The sequence below is a fragment of the Diceros bicornis genome, chromosome 3 (genome assembly GCF_020826845.1).
Source record: "Diceros bicornis minor isolate mBicDic1 chromosome 3, mDicBic1.mat.cur, whole genome shotgun sequence".
In the NCBI taxonomy this organism is placed as follows: Eukaryota; Metazoa; Chordata; class Mammalia; order Perissodactyla; family Rhinocerotidae; genus Diceros; species Diceros bicornis.
The window spans coordinates 82,439,162-82,460,775 of NC_080742.1; positions in this window are offsets into that span (position 1 = coordinate 82,439,162).

Sequence of the window (21,614 nt, forward strand, 5' to 3'; positions counted from 1 at the left end):
GGCACTGGCTCAAGACCACCCAGATTGTAAGTGGCTTAACCAAGCTGTGAAGGCAGGCGGGCTCTGGGAGAGTTCACTGTGACTTGTCGTCTCCCTCCCAAACCTTCTGTCACCTTCCCTCCTTGCCTTTCTCTACCTTTTCCCTTTCTCGCTCTCCCAACTTGCCATTAACATATTGTCATGCCAAAGAGTCACTCTGGTATGGTAGAGATACCATAGAGTGAGATCCACAAAGCTGCTATCCTTCGTTGAAGGAGTGTGTGCCATGTCCCAGGGAGTGGAGTGGGAAAGGGAGACACGTCTGAACAAGAAGAATGTTTATTACTGCCATTCATCAGCTACATTTCTTATTTTCTACAATAATTTCTTCGTACAAAATATTCCAATTATATAGAAATGTACAAAGAATAACATAATGAGCATCTGACCACTCACTTCACAAATTTAACAAATGCTCATATTTTGCCATATTGGCTCAAAACTATTTTTAAAAGATTAACAAAGTAAATGGTTATCAATATAGTTAAGGATCACTCTGTACTCCTTCCCATCCCCAGTCTCCTGACTCCCTCCCCAGATGTCACGCTCATCCTCTAGTTGGTGAGGGGCTTCCTCCATCCTCTGCTAGTCTTTTGCCTATTTCTTCTGAGCCCTTACCCTCCCCTATTCTGCATGGCAGGGGTCTATGGACTACATTTCCCAGCCTCCCTAGTCAGATGACTTCCAGCTGGATTTGCTCAGTGAAGGTACTATTAGGGGATTGGAGGGCAGGAGGAAGGGAGAAGCCAGGTGTGTCTCCCTCTGTCCCTACCTTGAGTGGCATCTCCATAGAAGTCACATTTCCTCTGTGGTCCCAGCTCTTTCCAGGCAGCCTCCACCTTGATTCTTTCTCCCACCAGGTGTTGTGGCTTCCGGGGTTAGGAAAGAGGACTTGCTCCTAAATCCTCCATCCCAAGGACTGGTAGCCTTCTTGCTGCTGTTAGTGTCTGAGTCGGCTCACCTGCTCTTCTCCTGTTTGATAGCCCAGCTCTCCCATCCCCCGTGTAACCAATTCTTTGAATTAAATATCCAATGTTCAAAAATCTTAGAGTGGTTTCAGTTCTCCTGGCTGGACCCTGACTGATACACTCCTGATCCACATTTTTATATTTTTAATATTTATTTACACATCCATACATAGTCTATAGGGTTGTCTTGTGTGCATTTATAATGTTGTGAAAACTTTTTCCTTCATGTGATTGTGATTAGGATTTCCTTGATTAAAAAGCTTAGGTAATAGGATAAACAGATTAGGTTCCTATTAATGAATTATATGACACTTTTTGTTTCACTTGAATTTAACCAGAGGTAAATAATTAAGCTGATATGGAGAAATGCTGTGTTTAAAAAAGCAACTTCCTAGTTATTCCTGATTTTATTTTCCACACTTACATCCCAAGTAATGAGAACTTTGCAGGCCTCAGTGTCACATTTCTAACAAATTAATAAATCCTTCCTAAAATTTGTTCACTATTTTTGGATTGTTGGGAATAAAGCCACATCAGTCATCCACTAAAGCTGCAGCCATCATAAAGGGGAGAGAGTCTAAGGTACACACCACAAATGTATGTTAAATTAACTCTTTCCACTCTACGATCACATGGGGAACATGCCTTATTTTATGGTCTAGGGTGGGGCCTGAAATTCTGCATTTCTGACAAACTCCTAGTTCAAGCCAATGCTGCCAGTCCCCCAACCACACTCTGAGAAGCAAAAGAGGGACGCACAGGTAGTGCTGAGGATTCAAAGACAAAATGTTCCCGCTTCTGAACATTGCCTTGGTGTAGCTCTGTACCAGGGCTTGAGCTCCAGATCGTGTTCAAAATGACTTTTAATTTGATATATGCAAGGAGACTTTGTTAAAGCTGGTTGTCTTTTCCCAGGAAACATTACCTGAGGGCGAGTGTTGTGTTAGATTTGTCTGGAGAGCCACGTATAGAGGTATGTGTTGCCCTCTGCTGGTCATAGTCTGACATGCACTGTTGGCCCCCCCCTGTACTGGGTGCTGGATGGAGTTTTCATTCACACCTGAAATTGCTGGGGCAATTCTAGGCTGGGGAAAGGCATTAGATTCATTCCTTCGCCCTTGTGGGTTCATTCTGAAACAAACCTTTAGATACCCACATTTTCTGAGCTTTAACACAGCTTACTATTGCAGAGCTGTTTCTTCGGATTATGTATTCCATCTGTTAGGAGTGTTCACGCTCATGTAGTATTGGATGGTGGGTATGTGAGAATGACTCTGGAGTCTTTTTCACAAGAAACAACAAAGAATCCGTGTGCTGTAGAGGCATTCCAAGCTATTCTATAAGCAGCCCCTTCTCACTGCTGAGAACCACCACAGTACCAACATTTTACATGTGAAGAAACTGAGGCCCAGAGAGGCTAAGCGATGGGCCGCATTGATAGCTGGGAAGATGGCACTAGACCCTCAGTCGTGTGTGGGCCGCCTCACGTGTGACTCCCAGGTCATGGCCCTGTGAGGAGATGGAAATCTCCTTCAAGACGAGGATGGGTGATTCTTCAGGGCTTCACCACCCCTCCTGCCCAATAAGACAGTTTGGCAAAGATACCTACTCGGTCAGAAGGAAGGGAGAGAGGGCAGCAGGGCGGCCTCTTGTCATTATTATTATTATTATTATTTTTGATGTACTAACAGCTTATAACATTGTGAAATTCTAGTTGTACATTATTGTCAGTCACCACATAAATGCATCCCTTCACCCCTGTGCCCTCTCCCCCACCCAGTTCGTCCTGGTAGCCACCAAACTGTTCTCTCTGTCTGTGTGTTGATTTATCTTCCACATATGTGTGAAATCATATGATGTTTGTCTTTCTCTGTCTGGCTTATTTTGTTTAATGTAATCCCCTCCAAGTCCATCCATTTTGGTGCAGATAGGATGATTTTGTCTTTTTTTTATGGCTGAGTAGTATTCCATTGTATATATATACCACATCTTCTTTAGCCAATCATCAGTTGAGGGATACTTGCATTGCTTCCACTTCTTGGCTATAATGAATAGTGCTCCAATGAACACAGGGGTGTGTAAGCCTCTTTGAATTGTTGATTTCAGGTTCTTTGGATAAATACTCAGTAGTGGGATAGGTGGATTATAAGGTATTTCTATTTTTAATTTTTTGTTGAATCGCCATACTGTTTTCCATAGAGGCTGCACCAGTTTGCATTCGCACATGCGGTGTCTGAGGGTTCCCTTTTCTCCACATCCTCTCCAACATTTGTTATTTTTTGCCTTGGTGATTATAGCCATTCTAATGGTGTAAGATGATATCTTAGTGCAGTTTTGATTTGAATTTCCCTGATGGTTAGTGATGTTGAACATCTTTTCACGTGCCTAGTGGCCATCTGTATATCTTCCTTGGAAAAATGTCTGTTCATAATCTGCCCATTTTTTGATCAGGTTGTTTGTCTTTTTGTTGTTCAGTTGTGTGAGTTCTTTATTATTTGGGAGATTAACCCCTTGTCAGATATATGATTTGCAAATATTTTCTCCCAGCTGGTGGGTTGTCTTATCATTTTGATCGTGGTTTCATTTGCCTTGTAGAAGCTCTTTGGTTGGTGAAGTCCCATGTATTTATTTTTTCTTTTGTTTCACTTGTCTAAGTAGACATGGAATTCGAAAAGTTCTCTCTATGACTGATGTCAAAGAGTGTACTGCCTATGTTTTTTTCCAGGAGTTTTATAGTTTCAGGTCTAACCTTCAAGTCTTTGATCCATTTTGAGTTAATTTTTGTGTATGGCAAAAGATAATGGTCTACTTTCATTCTTTTGCATGTGGCTGTCCAGTTTTCCCAACACCATTTATTGAATCGACTTTCCTTTCTCCATTGTATGTTCTTAGCTCCTTTGTTGAAGATTCGCTGTCTGTAGATGTGTGGTTTTATTTCTGTGCTTTCAATTCTGCTCCATTGATCTGTGTGTCTGTTTTGGTACCAGTACCATGCTGTTTTAATTATTATAGCTTTGTAGGATATTTTGAAGTCAGAGGTTGTGAGGCCTCCAGCTTTGTTCTTTTTTCTCAGGATTACTTTGGCTATTTGGGGTCTTTTGTTGCCCCACATGTATTTGAGTATTCTTTGTACTATTTCCATGAAGAATGTCATTGGGATTCTGATTGGGATTGCACTGAATCTGTAGATTGCTTTTGATAGTATGGACATATTAACTACGTTTCTTCTTCCAATCCATGTGCATGGGATATCTTTCCATTTCTTTATGTCACCATCGATTTCTTTCAATAATGTCTTATAGTTTTCATTGTATAGGTCTTTCACCTCCTTGGTTAAACTTATTCCTAGGTATTTTATTCTTTCTGTTGCATATGTAAATGGGTTTGTCTTCTTGAGTTCTCTTTCTGTTAGTTCATTGTTAGAGTATAGAACTGCAACTGATTTTTGTAAATTGACTTTGTACCCTGCAACTTTGCTGTAGTTGTTGATTATTTCTAATGGTTTTCCAATGATTCTTTAGGGTTTTCTATATCTAAAATCATGTCGTCTGCAAACAGCGAGAGTTTCACTTCTTCACTGCCAATTTGAATTTCTTTTATTCTTTTTTCTTACTTAATTTCTCTGGCCCAAACTGCCAGTCCTATGTTGAATAAGAGTGGTGAGAGTGGGCACTCTTGGCTTGTTCCTGTTCTCAGAGGGATGGCTTTCAGTTTTTTCCCATTTATTATGTCATTGGCTGTGGGTTTGTCATATATGGCCTTTATTATGTTGAGGTACTTTCCTTCTATACCCATTTTGTTGAGAGTTTTTATCATAAATGGATGTTGGATCTTGTCAAATGTTTTCTCTGTGTCTATTGAGATGATCATGTGGTTTTTATTCGTCGTTCTGTTGATGTGGTATATCACAGTGATTGATTTGCGAATGTTGAACCATCCCTGTGTCCCTGGTATAAATGACACTTATCATGGTGTATGATCTTTTTAATGTATTGCTGTATTTGGTTTGCCAATATTTTGTTGACGATTTTTGCATCTATGTTCATCAGCGATATTGGCCTCTAATTTTCCTTTTTTGTATTGTCCTTGTCTGGCTTGGTATCTGAGTGGTGTTGGCCTCATAGAATGTGTAAGGAAGTGTTTTGTCTTCTTCAATTTTTTGGAATAGTTTGAGAAGGATAGGTCTTGAATCTTTGAATGTTTGGTAGAATTCTCCAGAGAAGCCATCTGGTCCTGGACTTTTATTTTTGGGGAGGTTTTTGATTACTGTTTCAATCTCTTTACTTGTGATTGATCTATTCAGATTCTCTATTTCTCCTTGATCCAGTTTTTGGAGGTTGTATGAGTCTAAGAATTTATTCATTTCTTCTAGATTGTCCAATTTGTTGGCATACAGTTTTTCATAGTATTCTCTGATAATTCTTTGTATTTCTGTGGTATCCACTTTAATTTCTTCTCTTTCATCACTAATTTTATTTATTTTAGCCTTCTCTCCTTTTCTTAGTGAGTGTGGCTAAAGGTTTGTCAGTTTTTTTAATCTTCTCAAAGAACCAGCTCTTTGTTTCATTGATCCTTCCTTCTGTATTTTTGGTTACAATTTCATTTATTTCTGCTCTAATTTTTTTTTTTGTGAGGAAGATCGGCCCTGAGCTAACATCTGCCAATCCTCCTCTTTTTTTTTTTTTTTTTTTTTACTGAGGAAGACTGGCCCTTGGCTAACATCCATGCCCATCTTCCTCCACTTTATATGGGATGCCACCACAGCATGGCTTGACAAGCAGTGCATTGGTGCACACCTGGGATCTGAACCGGTGAACCCCGGGCCACCACAGTGGAGCAGGGGCACTTAATTTCTCATGCCACCGGGCCGGCCCCATTTCTGCTCTAATTTTTATTATTTCCTTCCTTCTGCTGTCTTTGGGTTTTGTTTGTTCTTCTTTTTCTAATTCTGTTAGGTGTAGCCTAAGGTTGCTTATTTGGGATTTTTCTTGTTTATTAAGGCGGGTCTGTATTGATATGAGTTTCCCTCTCAGGATTGCTTTTGCTGCATCCTATATGAGTTAGTATGGTGTATTTTCATTTTCATTTGTTTCCAGATATTTTTTGATTTATCCTTTAATTTCTTCAATGATCCATTGGTTGTTCAGTAGCATGTTGTTTAGTCCCCACACCTTTGTCACCTTCCCAGTTTTTTTCTTGTAGTTGATTTCCAATTTCATAGCATTGTGGTTGGAAAAGATGCTTGTTATGATTTCAATATTCTTAAAATCATTGAGGCTTGCCTTGTTTATAGGGTCTATCCTTGTGAATGTTCCATGTGTGCTTGAGAAGAATGTATAATCTGCTGTGTTTGTATGGAGTGCTATTTATATATCTATTAAGTCCATCTGGTCTAGTTTTTCATTTAAGTCCACTGTTTCTTAATTGACATTCTGTCTGGATGATCTATCCATTGATGTAAGTGGGGTGTTATGATACCCTACTATTATTATCTTGTGGTTAATATCTCCTTTTAGGTCTGATAGTAGTTGCTTTATGTACTTTGGTGCTCCTGTGTTGGGTGCATATTTATTTATAAGTGATATGTCTTCTTGGTGGTATGTCCCGTTTATCATTATATATCACCCTCTTTATCTCTCATCACCTGTTTTATCTTGAAGTCTACTTTGTCTGATACAAGTATAGCAACACCTGCTCTCTTTTGTTTGCCATTAGCTTGGAGTATTGCCTTCATTCTTTCACTCTGAGCCTGTGTTCGTCTTTAGGGCTGAGATGTGTTTCCTGGATGCTGCATTTTTTGGGGTCTTGTTTTTTAATCCATCCCACCACTCTGTGTCTTTTCATTGGAGCATTCAATCCATTTAAATTTAGAGTGATTATTGATATGTGAGGACTTAATGTTGCTATTTTATCATTCATTTTCTAGTTCTTTTGCATTTGCTTTGTTTCTTGTCCCATGTGTTTCAGACTACCAATTCAGTTTGCCAGTTCTGTGTGATGGTTCTCTTAGTTTTCTCCTTACTTGTCTTATGTATCTCTGTTCTGATTATATGTTTAGTGGTTACCATGAGGTTTGTATAAAAAATCTCATAGATGAGATAGTCCATTTTCTGATGGCCTCTTATTTCCTTAGACTAAGTCAATTCCACCCCTTTCCTCTTCCCCTTCTAAGTTGTTATTGTCATAACTTATTCCATCTTGTATTGTGAGTTAGTTTTTAAAGTGATGAGGTTATATTTGTTTTTGGTGTTTTCCTTCCCTTAATCTTTGATGTTATAATTAAGTGTTTGCTAACCTGTTCTGATAGAGAGCTGCATTTTTTCTCATTTTGTCTACCTATTTTTCTCCTTGCTCAGTGCTTTCTATCCCTTTTCTCTCTTTTTTTTTTTTTCAGGCGCAAGGGCCTTCTTGAGCATTTCTTGTTCTTGTGGCAATGAACTCCTTTAGCTTTTGTTTATCTGGGATAGTTTTTATTTCTCCATCATATCTGAAGAATATTTTCACTGGATAGATATTCCTGGCTGAAAGTTTTTGTCTTTCAGAATTTGAATACATCATTATACTCTCTCAAGTTTCTGCTGAGAAATTGGCTGAGAGCCTGATGGGAATTCTTCTGTATGCTATTTTTTTTTTTTTTTTTGGTCTTGATGCCCTTAATATTTTTTCTGTCATTGACTTTTCCAGCTTTACTACTATATGCCTTGGAGAGGGTGTTTCGTGTTGATATATTTAGGAGATCTATTGATTTTATTCACTTGTATTTCCAGCTCCTTCCCCAGGTTTGGGAAGTTCTCAGCTATTGTTTCTTTGAACAAGCTCTCTGCTCCTTTCTCCCCCCTTCTCCCTCCAGAATACCTATAATTCTTACGTTGCATTTCCTAATTGAGTTGGATATTTCTCTGAGAACTTCTTCATTTCTTTTTAGTCTTAGTTCTCTCTCCTCCTCCATCTGGAGCATTCTGCATTCCTATCCTCAATATTGCTAATTCTTTCCTCCATATTGTCAGCTCTGTTCTTTAAATATTCTGGAATTTTTCTTTATCTCCTCCATTCTGTTTTTCATCTCCAACATTTCTGGTTGGTTTTAATTTATAGTTTCAATCTCTTTTGTGAAGAAGTTCCTGATTTCATTCACTTGTCTATCTGTGTTTTCTAGTAATTCATTGAGCTCTTTTATGACAGCTATTTTCAATTCTCTGTCCTTTAGGTTATAAATTTCTATGCCTTCAGAATTGATTTCTGGGTGCTTGTCCTTTTCCTTCTGGTCTGGGGATTTAATGTATTTTTCCATAGTGCTTGAGGGCGTGGGCTTATTTTTCCTCATTCTGAAAATATCTGGTTGCAGCTTCCACCTGCTACCACTGGGTGGGGGTCAAGAGCTGTCTATTCTGAGTCCACCTTGATGCATGGGTGCTCTGGCTGACCTGCTGTGCTAGTGCTCTGGGTGGGCGGATGGGCTCTTTCTTTTGCCTACCTGAACCCGGGAGCTTCTTGCTCTTTCCTTGCTGTCTGGTCTCCTGGGGTGCTAGCTTGAGGAAGTCACCCCTGCTACAGCTCAGTCCCCTCTGTATAGGAATTTCCCATAGGCTGTGAAGGAACACAGAAAGCAACAGTTTTCCCATGGAGGGCTGCCACTCCGCCCCTCTCTGAGAGCTGCTCAGTCCCAAAGGGGAAGGGCTCTTTCTTTGACCTGCTTGATACTGGGGGCTTCTCACTCTTCCCTCGCTGTCTGCTCTCCTGGGGTGCTAGCTTTATGAAGGTACCCCCTCAACAATTCAGTCCCCACTATATGGGAATTTCCCATGGGCTGTGAGAGAATATGGAGAGTGATGGTTTTCCCGCAAGGGCCACCCCTCTTCCCTCTCTCACTGAGAGCTGCTTGGTCCCAGTCCCAGGGTTGCTGTCACTGGGGAAGGAGAGGAATTCTCCTTACCTCTTTCCACTTCCTTGGGGGTTCCAACACCTCTGCCTTCAGATGTAAGGCTCTCTGGGTCTCTTAGATGTCTTTTGTGTTGTGTGAATGACCTCTGTTTGTATATGAATGTCCTTTTTCTTGTATCTTGGTGGGGAGAGTTGAAGGGGGAAAGCTCACTCCACCATGATGCTCCAGAAATCTACTCATTGTTTTTAGTACAAGTACTCTGGGAATAAGCCAACTGTGGCTGTCTACAGGCTTCCCTCAATGACCACAGAGGAACTCTAGAACTGGGAATTTAAACCCCAGGACTTTCCTTTAACGATTACTATGGAAGACAGGGATGGAAGTGATAATGAGAAGCCCCTCTCCTTGTAAATAATAACAGCAATATCCTTCCAGTTTCCATCTTATAATGGAGGGTGTCTTCATTGTGATCTTAAGGATTGTGTACATGACTCAGTTAACAGAGAGATTCATCCGTGGGCCACTAGGGGGCAGGGTTGACTGATTGTGGGGAAAAGAGTCAAAGAGAAAAGCATAAGACAACATGGCTACTAGCAGCCAAAGAGGAAAGAGGAGGGAAAAAAATCCATTGGTGGAAAAAACAACAGGAGACCAGTTGTGCTCTCTGTCCTTACTGCTTGCCCTCTTTTGAAACTATTTTACTCCTCCTCCTTCCTCCTGAAATCACCAACACTTTTCCTTCAAGTTTAGCTGATGGTCTCTTCCTATTTAAGGACAACAATGCACAGAGATAATGGAGAATATCACATCATCTTCCACCTGTCAGGTCCACCACCTCCCACCCTCTGCTGTCCTAGGCTCGCGTGAAGCTTCCCTCTTGTTACAAAAGGAGACATGACCACTGTCCTAATGAAGACTTTCTAAGGGGTGAGGGAGCAAGAATAGTTTTAGGGAATCAGCTTCCAGATCCTCATGGAGCCTCCAATGTTATCTGAGCTGGGGCGTCTTATACTCTTTGGTGATGTAGACATTCTTGCTAGGTAACCAGCTCCAGTGCTGGACTCCTCTGGGGGTCTTGCCAATACCAGGGGCAGATAATTCACAATATCATGGAGTTGCATTTCTTATTTCAGTAAGACAGTTTAGGCTAATTGCAGGCCTGCTAGAATGAACTCTAACAGCACAGTCTCCCCCTCTCCCCCGATCTCTGGTCAAAGCCTTTTTACAACAAAACAATCACTCTCAGTTTGACAGCACTTACTTGACTCATGACATTGCCTAATCAGATTGACATGAGAATGTACATACAGATTCCAAACATTTTCAATAGCCAAGGAGGGGTTGGTTTAGATTGAAACAGATAGCTGAAGCATCCAGTCATTCTAGCACAAACTGTCTCATATTTCTGTAGTAACTTTACGAATCTTTTGCCTTCCTGATCTGTAGCTATCTGCGCTTTATGCGATATATCTGTTGAGTGATTAAGAACCATAATCAAATCATTAATTCAATCTAAATCTTCAGACCAATTCTCTTCCATAGAGACAATGTCCTTCAAGGGCTTTAATTTAATCTCCAAAATGTCTGATCATCAACATTAGTATTCTCATAAGTCTTATGAACTTCAACATTAATTTTATCTATGTTTCCTAAATTACGGTAAGTAGTACTCTGGATAGTGGTTACAATAGAAATCAGACTTAAATACAATATAATTATTTTTTCCCTCTCAACAAAAACTATCTTTGCATATGCTATATGAGTTACTCCCTCATTGCTGGTATAATAAAGTTCCACAAACTTAGTGGATTAAAACAAGGCAAATTTGTTATCTCACCCTTCTATAGGTCAGAGGGCTGACATGGTTCTCACTGGGCTAAGATCAAGGTCTTAGCAGGGCTGCTTTCTTTTCTGGCAGCTCAAGAGGAGACTCTGTTTTCTTGCCTTTTCTAGCTCTAGAGACTGCCCACGTTCCTTGACTCCTGGTGCCCTTCCTCCATTTTCAAAGCCAGCAACGTTAGACTGAGGCCTTCTCATGTTGCCATCTCTCTGATTCTCTCTTCTGTCTTCTCATCTCTCTTCCTCCCTCTTCCACATCTAAGGACCCGTGTGATGACATTAGGCCCACCTGAATAGTCCAGGATACTCTCCCCATCTCAAGGTCAGCAGATTAGAAACTTAATTGCATCTGCAAACTTAATTCCTCTGTACCATGTAATCTAACATATTCACAGGTTCTGGGGATTAGGGCGTGAACATCTTTGGGGGGTCATTATTTTGCCTACCATAAGCTATAAATTATTTTTCACAAGAGTATAAACTTGAGGCCGTGTCTCTGTTATTCTAGGATTCAGAATGTCTGAGTCAAAAGAAAAAAATTCTTGAGTACACAGCCAAATTCCTTTTCTCTGGGTATATAGCTTGAATAAATATTGCTTCCCAATGAGAGAGTTGCCACAACAGGGTCAATGGGAAGTGCTCTAGTTCTGTTTAAAATCTGCCCAATTACCATAAGTTGCACTATGGGAAAAGAATGATTAGCACTCAGTCATGGTGCTAAAGCTGTGAAAGAGCATCTTAATAGGTTGCATTCCCTGATTAAACATTTACATCAACTGGGTGGGCTACAAGTCTCCTATAAATATAGAACGTGGGCTTCTGCTGTAGCATCCCTGGCCATTGTGCCTGGGAAACCTCAGACTCCATTTGCAAACTATAGTTCATGGGCCAAATTTGGCCTGCCACCTGCTTTGTAAATAAAACTTTATTGGAACACTAATTCATACACATATTTTTTATAGCCACTTTCATGCCACAGCAGCAGAATATTTGTGGCCAAAACCACACAGCCCACAAAGAATGAAGCAGCTGTTCAATCTCTTCTTCTCACAGGAAAGAGGGCAAAGCTAATTTGTCTCTTTGGATGAATTTTGCCTTCTTACAGAAAAAATTTTCTGCCTCCTGGTTTAGTTCATCAGCTGTGTGGTGGGGCCACAAGAGTCCATTATAATATTCTTTATATCTTATTTTTACATTATATTATTCTTTTGTAGGTATGAAATATGGTATAAATTTTTTAATTAATTTGAGATATCAAGGAATACTTGAATTTCCATGTAATTCAAAATTCTATGTATTTAGTAAGAGCATTCTGGATTACTAGAACATTGTTTTTGAGAAGTAAGTTTTCTTTGGAATTGTTTCTCGTAGTGTGGTCTGCAGTTCACATGTCTCAAGGATGATCTACTAACAAAAGCAGGTGAGACTGGGAGGATGGTGTTCCATGATCAAAAAAAATTTAGGAAAACCACATCTTATACCTCCACTTCAAGATTCACAGTGTGCATAATTAGTGTAGTAAAGGCTCTGACAACTGTGTCCTGCAGAAAAGAGACCTACCTAAATTTAACTCAGAATTTTCCAAAGATTTTTGAATACATTCATTTTTTTTCACATAACAGCTATTCCATAGACCACACTTTTGGAAGCCCTCTAACATGATCTGAGGGCAGTGGGGAGGAGGGGGACAGGGCCAAAGGGAAGCCAAAGGCCGTAGAGGTGGTCTCGGGTGATTCTATATGGTTCTGAACTAAGTGGAGGCTGTGGAACAGGAAGGTGTGAATTGAGATGGGACACATTCTAAAGGAAGAATCAATAATGCCGGAACTATATTTGGATGTGGGGTAGGAGGCAGGGAGATAGAGCAGGATCATTGTACACATTTTCATATCGGAGTGACTGGGGAAAACTGAAGTAAGGAGATTGTAGTGATGAAGTCTGGGCTGGTTAATCAACTGGGTAGACTAAGTGCCTGTTGCCAGATCTGTTGAGGCTGCCTGCACGTGTTCATGCCACTCAGAGAAAGGTCCAGAAGTAGCTGGATTGAAATTGTAGTCACTCACTGTGAGTTTGTTGCAGAAGGAAGCATCCTTCATGCTCTTGTTCTTACAGGAGAGAGGGCCAAACTAATTAGCTCTTTTGATAAGTTCAACATTAAGCCTGTCACCAAATGTATACTGCTTTGGTTGGTAATCACATTTTATTGATGATTATTATTGCACAATGAGGTGGCCAAGGAATTTCTCCTAAATGTGCTTGTGTTTCGTGGCATAACCGAGGCGAAGGTCGGTTTCGCACAAATGTGTAATGAGCGGTGTGTGTGTGCTGTTGTTTTCACTTTGGGTTTTGAGCAGATTGTTGGATGTGAAGGAAGGTTCTTCAGCAGACTATTGGACTCTGGTTTAGCCTTGATATGTCAAGTGAGTCAGGGACTCGGAGCAAGGTCAGGGAATTGGGTGGACAAAAAAACTGGGGTGGACAGGACAAAACTGTGAAAGAGAGAAAACCTGGGTCCCGGGAATTGAGAAGGACAGCTGGAGACAGCCATGGTGACAGCCTTTGGACATTCTCTTATCCGCTTTTCCTCAGGTCCAGGCCGCACTCTTGCCCTCAGGACAATCACCACAGCGACCTTACTGCTGATCGTTGTCATGGGGAGCAGTCTAATCTCTCAGAAATACTGCCTTTTTAGTTATTTTCTTCTGATCTTAAGAAGGTTTTCCCTGAACCATTTGATGAAGGATATCTGCTTTTGAGATTCTTAACAAAATAATTTCTTAGTTAAATTCATGTTTTCTTTCAAGTATGAATATCTAGACTGTAATGCAAATCACGTGGTCTAAATTGCAAGTCCTCACCAGCTCAGGGTACACATGAGACCCATTACCACAGACACCCCGTGGCACCAGCGCTGGGCTTCCTGGGTCTGCTCACGTGCCAGACGGGGGCTCCTTGTCTCCTGCCCTGACTTCCCCGTCCTGTCCAGGCCAGCTTGTTCTGTGAGGATGCTGTCCTGATGCCACAGCTCTTCTCTTCATGGCGCCCCAGCTCTTGAGGTGCCAAAGCCGCACTGTGGTCTGTGGTGGGGGCTGGGCCTGGAGCCCTTCATCCCCCTCCCCCACCTGTGCCTGGAACTGTCACCTGCCAGAGGGCAGGGACTGCATCCTGGCATCCAGCACAGTGGTTGGCACATGGTGGCTGCTTAATGGCTTAATAAACATTTCTCAAACAAAAGTGAACTTATGAGGGGATTACCAGTGGCATAGTGGTTAAGTTCATGCTCTGCTTCAGTGGCCGGAGTTCGCAGGTTCGAATCGTGGGTGCAGACCTCTGCGCCACTCATCAAACTATGTGTGGCAGGGTCCCACATAGAAAAAAAGAGGAAGATGGGCAACAAACGTTAATGAAGAGCCAAACTTCCTCAGGAAAAAAAAAAAGTGAATTGATGAGAGTGGCAGATATGGTTCATCACCTGTCCACCTGTCCCATCTTTCTCCAGGTGAGCGGAAAAGGACAGGAAGTGAGAGACGGGAGAGAAGGGCACGGGGCAGTGGGAGTACACGCACATGTGTGTTCGCCAGGTGGCCTTGTAAATTGTTCAGGTTACGATTAAGCGGGTTTTCTTCTGAAATCAAAACAGCAGAATCAGATTCAATGGAAGTTTACTGTGAAATTAGATCACCTGAAGGCTGACAGGAAGAGATGGGGGGCAGGAGCAGGCAGGAATGCTCGGGCAATGAGAGCAGTGACTGTTAGGGAAAGCTCTAACGCTGTAGTGCTACATTATTACAAGGCAGGAATTATTTGTAAAGGGGGGCAGGGGACTGAAGCCGTCGAAGGGGCAGTCTCTGTGGTAAGTGCTCTACTTACTTTATTTTACTTAAGATGAGACTTTCCTTAATTGAACTCAGACACTCATCAAGGGAAATGTTTGCTTATTACCAAACGTATTGAGTGGAACCACATTTCCAGGACCTCTCTCCAGCAGATTTTGCTATTGCGAGATGACTCTTCAAGACCAACACCCCTTGACAATGAGGGGACAGAACAAAGTCTGATGGCAATGTCCTATTGCCCTGCCTGCTCCACTTCTCCCACCCAGGTCTTCTCCAGCAACCATACTATAGCTGTTGAGGCACCTCAGACACCTGACTGTGTTGCCCCAGGTCCTGTGTTAACGCTATCAGGGTGGCAGAGTTTTGATGGAATATACCAACAGCCACAGGCCACTAGCATCTGGACACGGCATTATCTTGCTTCTCCTGGGCTGGAGTGTTTCCCTAATTCTTCTTGATGTAGCCAGCCTGAGAGAGGGCTATTGCTAACTCCCTACTTACTACAGCAGTGTCCTCTGAGGGCTTGGGAGCCTTGTCCTAGGACCTTGTCTCTCTTCCTGGCCCCAACTCCCAGCCACTAGACCCTATTTTTTTCTCCTTTAAGATATTAATACATAATATAAGAATGGGATTCCTTTTGATCATAAGGTAGACTTCTTTTAAAGTGGTGTTAGATACTATATTTTAATATTGTGAGATTTTTACACCCATATCCATTAGTGTGTTTGCTTGTAGTTTTCTTTTTTCTCCCAATTTATTGAGATATAATTGGCATATGCAATGTATAAATTTAAGGTGTTCAGCATAATGACTTAGCATATATATATATTGGGAAATGATTACCACAATAAGTTTAACATCCATCGCCCCATACAGTTACAAAATTTTTTTTTTCCTTTTGATGAGAACTAGAGAGGGGATCTACTCTCTCAACAATTTCCAAATATACCATACAACAGTGTTAAGTGTAGTCATCATGTTGTACATTACATCCCCAGGACTTATTTCTCTTATAAGTAGGAGTTTGTACCTTTTCACCACCTTTACCTATTTTCCCCAACGCCTACCTCTCACCTCTGGCAGCTACAAATCTGACGTCTATTTCTGTGTTTGGTTTTTTTAGATTCTACATTTCAGTGAGATCACACAGTATTTGTCTTTCTCTGTCCTACGTTTCATTTAGCACAATGCCCTCCAGGTCCACCCACGTTATCTCAGAGCTTCTAGTTTTCTCGGTGAACTCTCTCTGTAAAGTTTTGGTAACCACGTCATAATGAATTCTTAAAAGAAATTGGGAAGCTTTTCTTCTTTCCCTGGTTCTGGAAGAGTTAAAACATAGAGGGATTATTTGTTTGCGAAAGGTTTGTAGAGAGTTCGCCTATAAACCCATGTGGACCCGTGAATTTTTAGGGGGTGGGAGGGAAGAAGATACTGTTCTTTGACAAATTCTTCCTCTTCTCTGTAGTTATTTATAGGTCAAGTTTTCTAGTTCTCTTTTAGTACATTTTAGCAACATAAACATACCAATATTTCACAATTTAAAATTTTTTAGTATGGAATTATGTAAAATAATTTCAAAAAATTTAAAATTTCCTCTGTACCTATGGAGTTGTTATTGTGTTTTCCTTCCTGGCTGAAGGTATTTGTGATTTCCTTGTTGTTTTCTTCATTAATCTAGCAGAAGGTGTTGCTTGTTTGTTATTGTGTCTCATCCTTGTTTGTCTGTTACAAACGTGTTATGTAGATTTAGCATTTTTACCCAATTTTATAGGCTTGGACCACACACTGAATTAATCCTATTTATTCAATAAATATTTATTAAGCATAGTCCTCAAGGGATACCAGAGGATTGTTGTAAAAATCAATTTTTTCACAAGCATTAGTCCAATTCTAGAAGAATTTTAAGTGCTCAGTAAGGGTTATTCTAGGTAATAATAACTTGTGAGGAATACAGTGTCCTTGCCCATGTAAAGACAATAATATCTTTTCACCTTTAGTAGGTAAATTCAACATATTCATATCTATTGTAATAAGGACAAGTTTTATCAAACTTCTGTTACCTAAACTTATTTTCTTTGTGTCATGCTTTCCTGACTTTTTCCAGATTGAAAACATTTCCTTTGATCCTGATGGTTTCTATCTATTGGTGCGGATGTTCTACAATCCATTCATGGAATTAATATTTGCTTAAGGGCAAAGGGAATCCACATGCAGTCAGCAATCTTGGATGGTTTCCACCTGCCTTCTTTGTTTAATTACAGTGAGATTGTGCAAGCTTGTGTAGCTATCTGGCTGAAGGCACATCCTCATACAGTCCTGTTTGAATGGAAAGTTTACCAAATACTACGGCCAAGTTGTGACTTTCTCTTGGAAACTCCTTCGTTCACTTTTTATCACAAATTTCTCCCCCAGGAACTTTCCACTATCAGCCATCCTGGGTGGTAGCAGCTGCAAGCAGGGAAGAAATGGGAGCACAAGCTCCAGGGGGCAAGTAGTTTCTTCTGACGTGAAGGAGATGAGAAACAATAGATACAGAGGAAGCAGTAGGAAGACCGAGTTGTTGGCTACTCAAAAAAAAAAATTGTACTGACGCAAACTTTTAAGCAATGTAACAGGCTGTGTAGCTTACTCCCTTGAAGACCGAGACTTTCATCAACCACAATCATTCATTCATTCATTCACAAAGTATGTATTGAACACCACCTATGCACCAGGTACTCTGTTAGGCAATGGGGTTATGGTAGTGAAGACGGACAAGATTTCTTCCTCATGGAGTTTACATTCTTGTGGTAGGAGAAAGAAATCAACAAGTAAATGCACATTAATTCCCATTGTAATAAGTTGATATGAGGAATAAACTGGAGAGCGAGGTAGAGAATAGTCGGAGGGAGTAGGTAGGCATGCCACTTTACACAGGCTGGTCGGGGAAGTAGGTATCAGCTCAGAGGAGACTTTTGAGCTGAAGCATGAAGAGAGTAGTGAGCCCTGCAAAGAGCCAGTACAAGAGGATTCTAGCCAGAGGGAAAAGCAAATGCAAATGCCCTGGGACAGGGAAGAACTTAGAATCTTTGAGAAACAGCAACGAGGCCTGCAAGGAGGATGCATGATGAGCAAAGGGAGAGTGGCACAGGACGATGCAGGAGAGGCAGCAAAGGCAGAGAGCACAGAGGCCTCGGAGCCTCTATCCTGAGGTCTGTATTTCACTGTTAGTGCAGTGGGAACTCATTGATGGATTTCTAAGCAGGGGTAACATGATCCATTTAAGTGTTAGAAGGGTGTAATGTAGAGAATGGTTTATAGCAGCAGTTCTCAAACTTTAGCATGCATCAGAACCACATGCTGGACTGTATCTCCAGTGTTTCTGAATCAGTAGTGTTGATGCAAATAATCAATAATCATGCTATTGTGAAAGAGCCAGAGAGAGTTTTATTCGAGCCAAACTGAGGACTATAGCCTAGGATGTGCAGCCTTCACAAGGGAAGAAAGCGCTCAGAGAAGAGTGATTTTCAGCACAGCTATACACCATTTCCAAACAAAGAGACTTACATCAAGCACAACAGATGTACATTCTTTCAGGGTTCAGGAGATATTTGTTATAGATTAGCACTTACACAGTGGGTCAACATCCCTGGCATCATGGGTTGGGAGACTTATCTTCAAAGAGTGCTGGCTCATAAGAAGGGAGGCACAATTCTTATCTTTAAAAGGGTATATTCTTTACTTTAGGGTAATGATTAAAGCAGACATACAATGTGTGTTCAATAGGCCATAAGTCAGGCTTCTTCGGTTCAAATAAAATTTAGGCCAAATTAAAACTAGAATGGCTTCCTCTATAATTTAATATATAAAAATTTCTTCTATCTGTAGGTCTGGGGCAAAGGCTGAGGATTTCCAATTCTAAGAGCTTTCTAGGTGCCGCCAACTGAACTGTGTCTCTTCCAAATTAATATGTTGAGCCCTAACCACCAATGTGATGGTCTTAGGCCTTGGGGAGGTAATTACGTTTAGACAAGATCATTAAAGTGGGGTCCTCATGATGGGATTAGTGTCCTCATAAGAAAAGACATCAGAGATCTTGCTCTCTCTCTTTCTGCCACGTAAGGATACAGTGAGAAGGCTGCCGTCTACAAGCCTGGAAGCGAGCCCTTACCAAAACCCAACCCTGTTGGCACCTTGATCTTGGACTTCCAGCCTCCAGAATGGTGAGAAACAAATTTCTGTGGTTTAATTTACTCAGTCTGTGGTATTTTGTCATGGCAGCCTGACAGACTAAGATACTAGGTGATGCTGATGCTGGGCTGGGGTCCAGAATTTGAGAACCACTGCTTTTAGTGAGATAGGAGCAGGTCCACAGAGACCAAGTAGGAGCTACTTCAGGGATCTGGGTGTAAATGGACATGGTGACACAATGTCAACAGCAAGGAGATTGAGAGGGAATCAGTCAGCTGATCTGTAAAGCATTTATAATCATATCAACAAGAAAAGCTGATGTAGGTCCTAACTAAATTTTACTATAAAGTTTGCAAAGAAATTCTCTCAACCTTGTTTAAACATTAGTTTATTTTTCTTTTAAATATTTAAAAGTCACAAATAAGAAGGTTCAGCTAAAGTGGTAAAACTGAGAACTGAATGTTTTCTCTGACTTAGGTAAAGTGTGGGCATCTTTCTAAAAAGTACAATTCTCATGTCAGCATCAAGGCAGCACAGGATGTCCCTCCTTTTTGTCCCCCTTCCTTAAACAACTAATTAGGCATCCATCCAGGAACAGAACTACCGCTGTGGGAGTTGTGGGATCCAGTACTACACACGAAGGGACCCAAGAGGAGTCTCACCCACCTGTGCATCTGGTAATAGGCAGACACACCTCAGTACAGGCTGCGGGACCACCTCTTGCAGCCAGGGAGAATCTGGAGAATGCTGACTTGGGCGAATACCCACGGATGAAAAAGAATTTGTAGAAGTCTAGCCTTCTCCAAGGGAGATTCTGGCACACCATTGGAGCAAAAAAATGAGCTTGTACACATTGGAGAGGGTAGGAAGAACTCGGACAGTCCTGGCTTGCCTCCCAAATACACAGTGTGGTGCTAATCTATCCACAGTGACTGCCTCCTCAGGAGAAAGGAGAGCAGTGAGTGAGTGCCCTGCTACCCCAGCTCTTGGGGGAGATGCTGGAGAAACTCATTTCTCTCCAGCAGCACCCGGAGTCTGATATGAGACCTCCATGACTGGAAGGAGGGAGATCAGGAAAGAGGCAGATAAGAATATCAAAGGGCTGACCGTGCTCAGGACTCCAGCAGGAAGCCTACCCACAAGCCGCTGGAAGAACCTCACCTGAGGATCTCCCCGTGGCCCGCAGACACCCCAGTACCCCAGGTACTAAAGACACACCTCCCGCCATTCTACAGCCAGCTCCTTGTGCACACTCCCAAGTGCGGTGGCAAGAGTGAGTGCAGTAAAAGGAATGCTATCAGCAAAGCAGACCAGGTCTGTGGGCAAGGGAGAGACCACAAGCTTGAGCTGTAGAGCCACTTTCTGCAAAATGAAAGAGATCTTTCCAGCAGCCAGCCAGGTGAGCTGTAAGCAGCAGAGAAGACATAAAAGCTTAAGAATTCTGCCACAACAGGGAGCAAGAAGTGTGGAGCCCATGGATCCATGCACAGTCGGAGAGAAAACCCCAGATATAGCAGGACCAATGAAAAGTACACCCTATCTGACCACGGATATGAGGTGGAGTGTGCTGCCTATAGAATAGCTTGGAATGCCTCTACAGCACACGTATTCTTTGTTGTCTCTTGTGGAAAGGACTCCAAAGCGATTCTCACACACCCACCACCCAATACTACATGACCGTGAATGTTCCTAGCAGATAGACCCCATAATCTGAAGAACTAGCTCTGTAATAGCAACCTGTGTTAAAGCTTGGAAAATGTGGATATCTAAAGGTTTGTTTTGGAATGAACCTACAAGGGTGGAGGAATGAATCTAATGCCTTTCCCCTGCTTAGAAGTGCTCCGGCAATTTCAGGTGTGAATGAAAACTCCATCCAGCGCCCAGTCCAGGGCAGGACCGACTGTGCATGTTTGACTACCACCAGCAGAGGGCTCATATACCTCTATACCTGGGTTTCCAGACAAATCTAATACAACTCTGGCCCTCAGGTAGTGTGTGCTGGGGAAAGACAACCAACTTTAACAAAGTCTACTTGCGCCTATAAAATTAAAAGCCATTTCGAACACGATCTGGAGCTCAAGCTCTGGTCCAGAGCTGCACGAAGGCAATGTTCAGAAGGGGGATCATTTTCTCTTTGGATCCTCAGGGCTTCCTGTGTGTCCCTCTTTTGCTTCTCAGAGTGTGGTTGGGGGACTGGCAGCATTGGCCTGAGCTAGGAGTTTGTCAGAAATGCAGAATTTCAGGTCCCATCCCAGACCATAAGATAAGGCAAGTTCCCCATGTCATCATAGAGTTAATTTATGAAATTTAGGAAAAAGTTAATTTAACACACATTTGTGGTGTGTACCTTAGACTCTCTCCCCATTATGACGGCTTCCGGTTTAGTGGATGACTGGTGTGCCTTTATTCCAACAATCCAAAACTAGTGAACAAATTTTAGGATGGATTTATTGTATTTGTTATAATCATGAGATTGAGGACGCTGAGGCCTGCAAAGCTCTCATTACTGGAGATGTAAGCATGGAAAGTAAAATTAGAAATAACTAGGGGGCCAGTCCCATGGCGTAGCGGTTAAGTGCGTGCGCTCCGCTGCTGGCGGCCTGGGTCGGATCCCGGGCGTGCACCAAGGCACCACCTGTCAGGCCATGCTGTGGCGGTGTCCCATATAAAGTGGAGGAATATGGGCACAGATGTTAGCCCAGGGCCAGTCTTCCACAGCAAAAAGAGGAGGAGTAGCATGGATGTTAGCTCTGGCTGATCTTCCTCACAAAAAAAGAAAAAAAAAATTAGAAATAACTAGGAAGTTGTTTTTTAAAAAATAACATGTTTCTCTATATCAGCTTATTTACTTACCTCTGTTGGGTTAAATTCAAGTGAGAC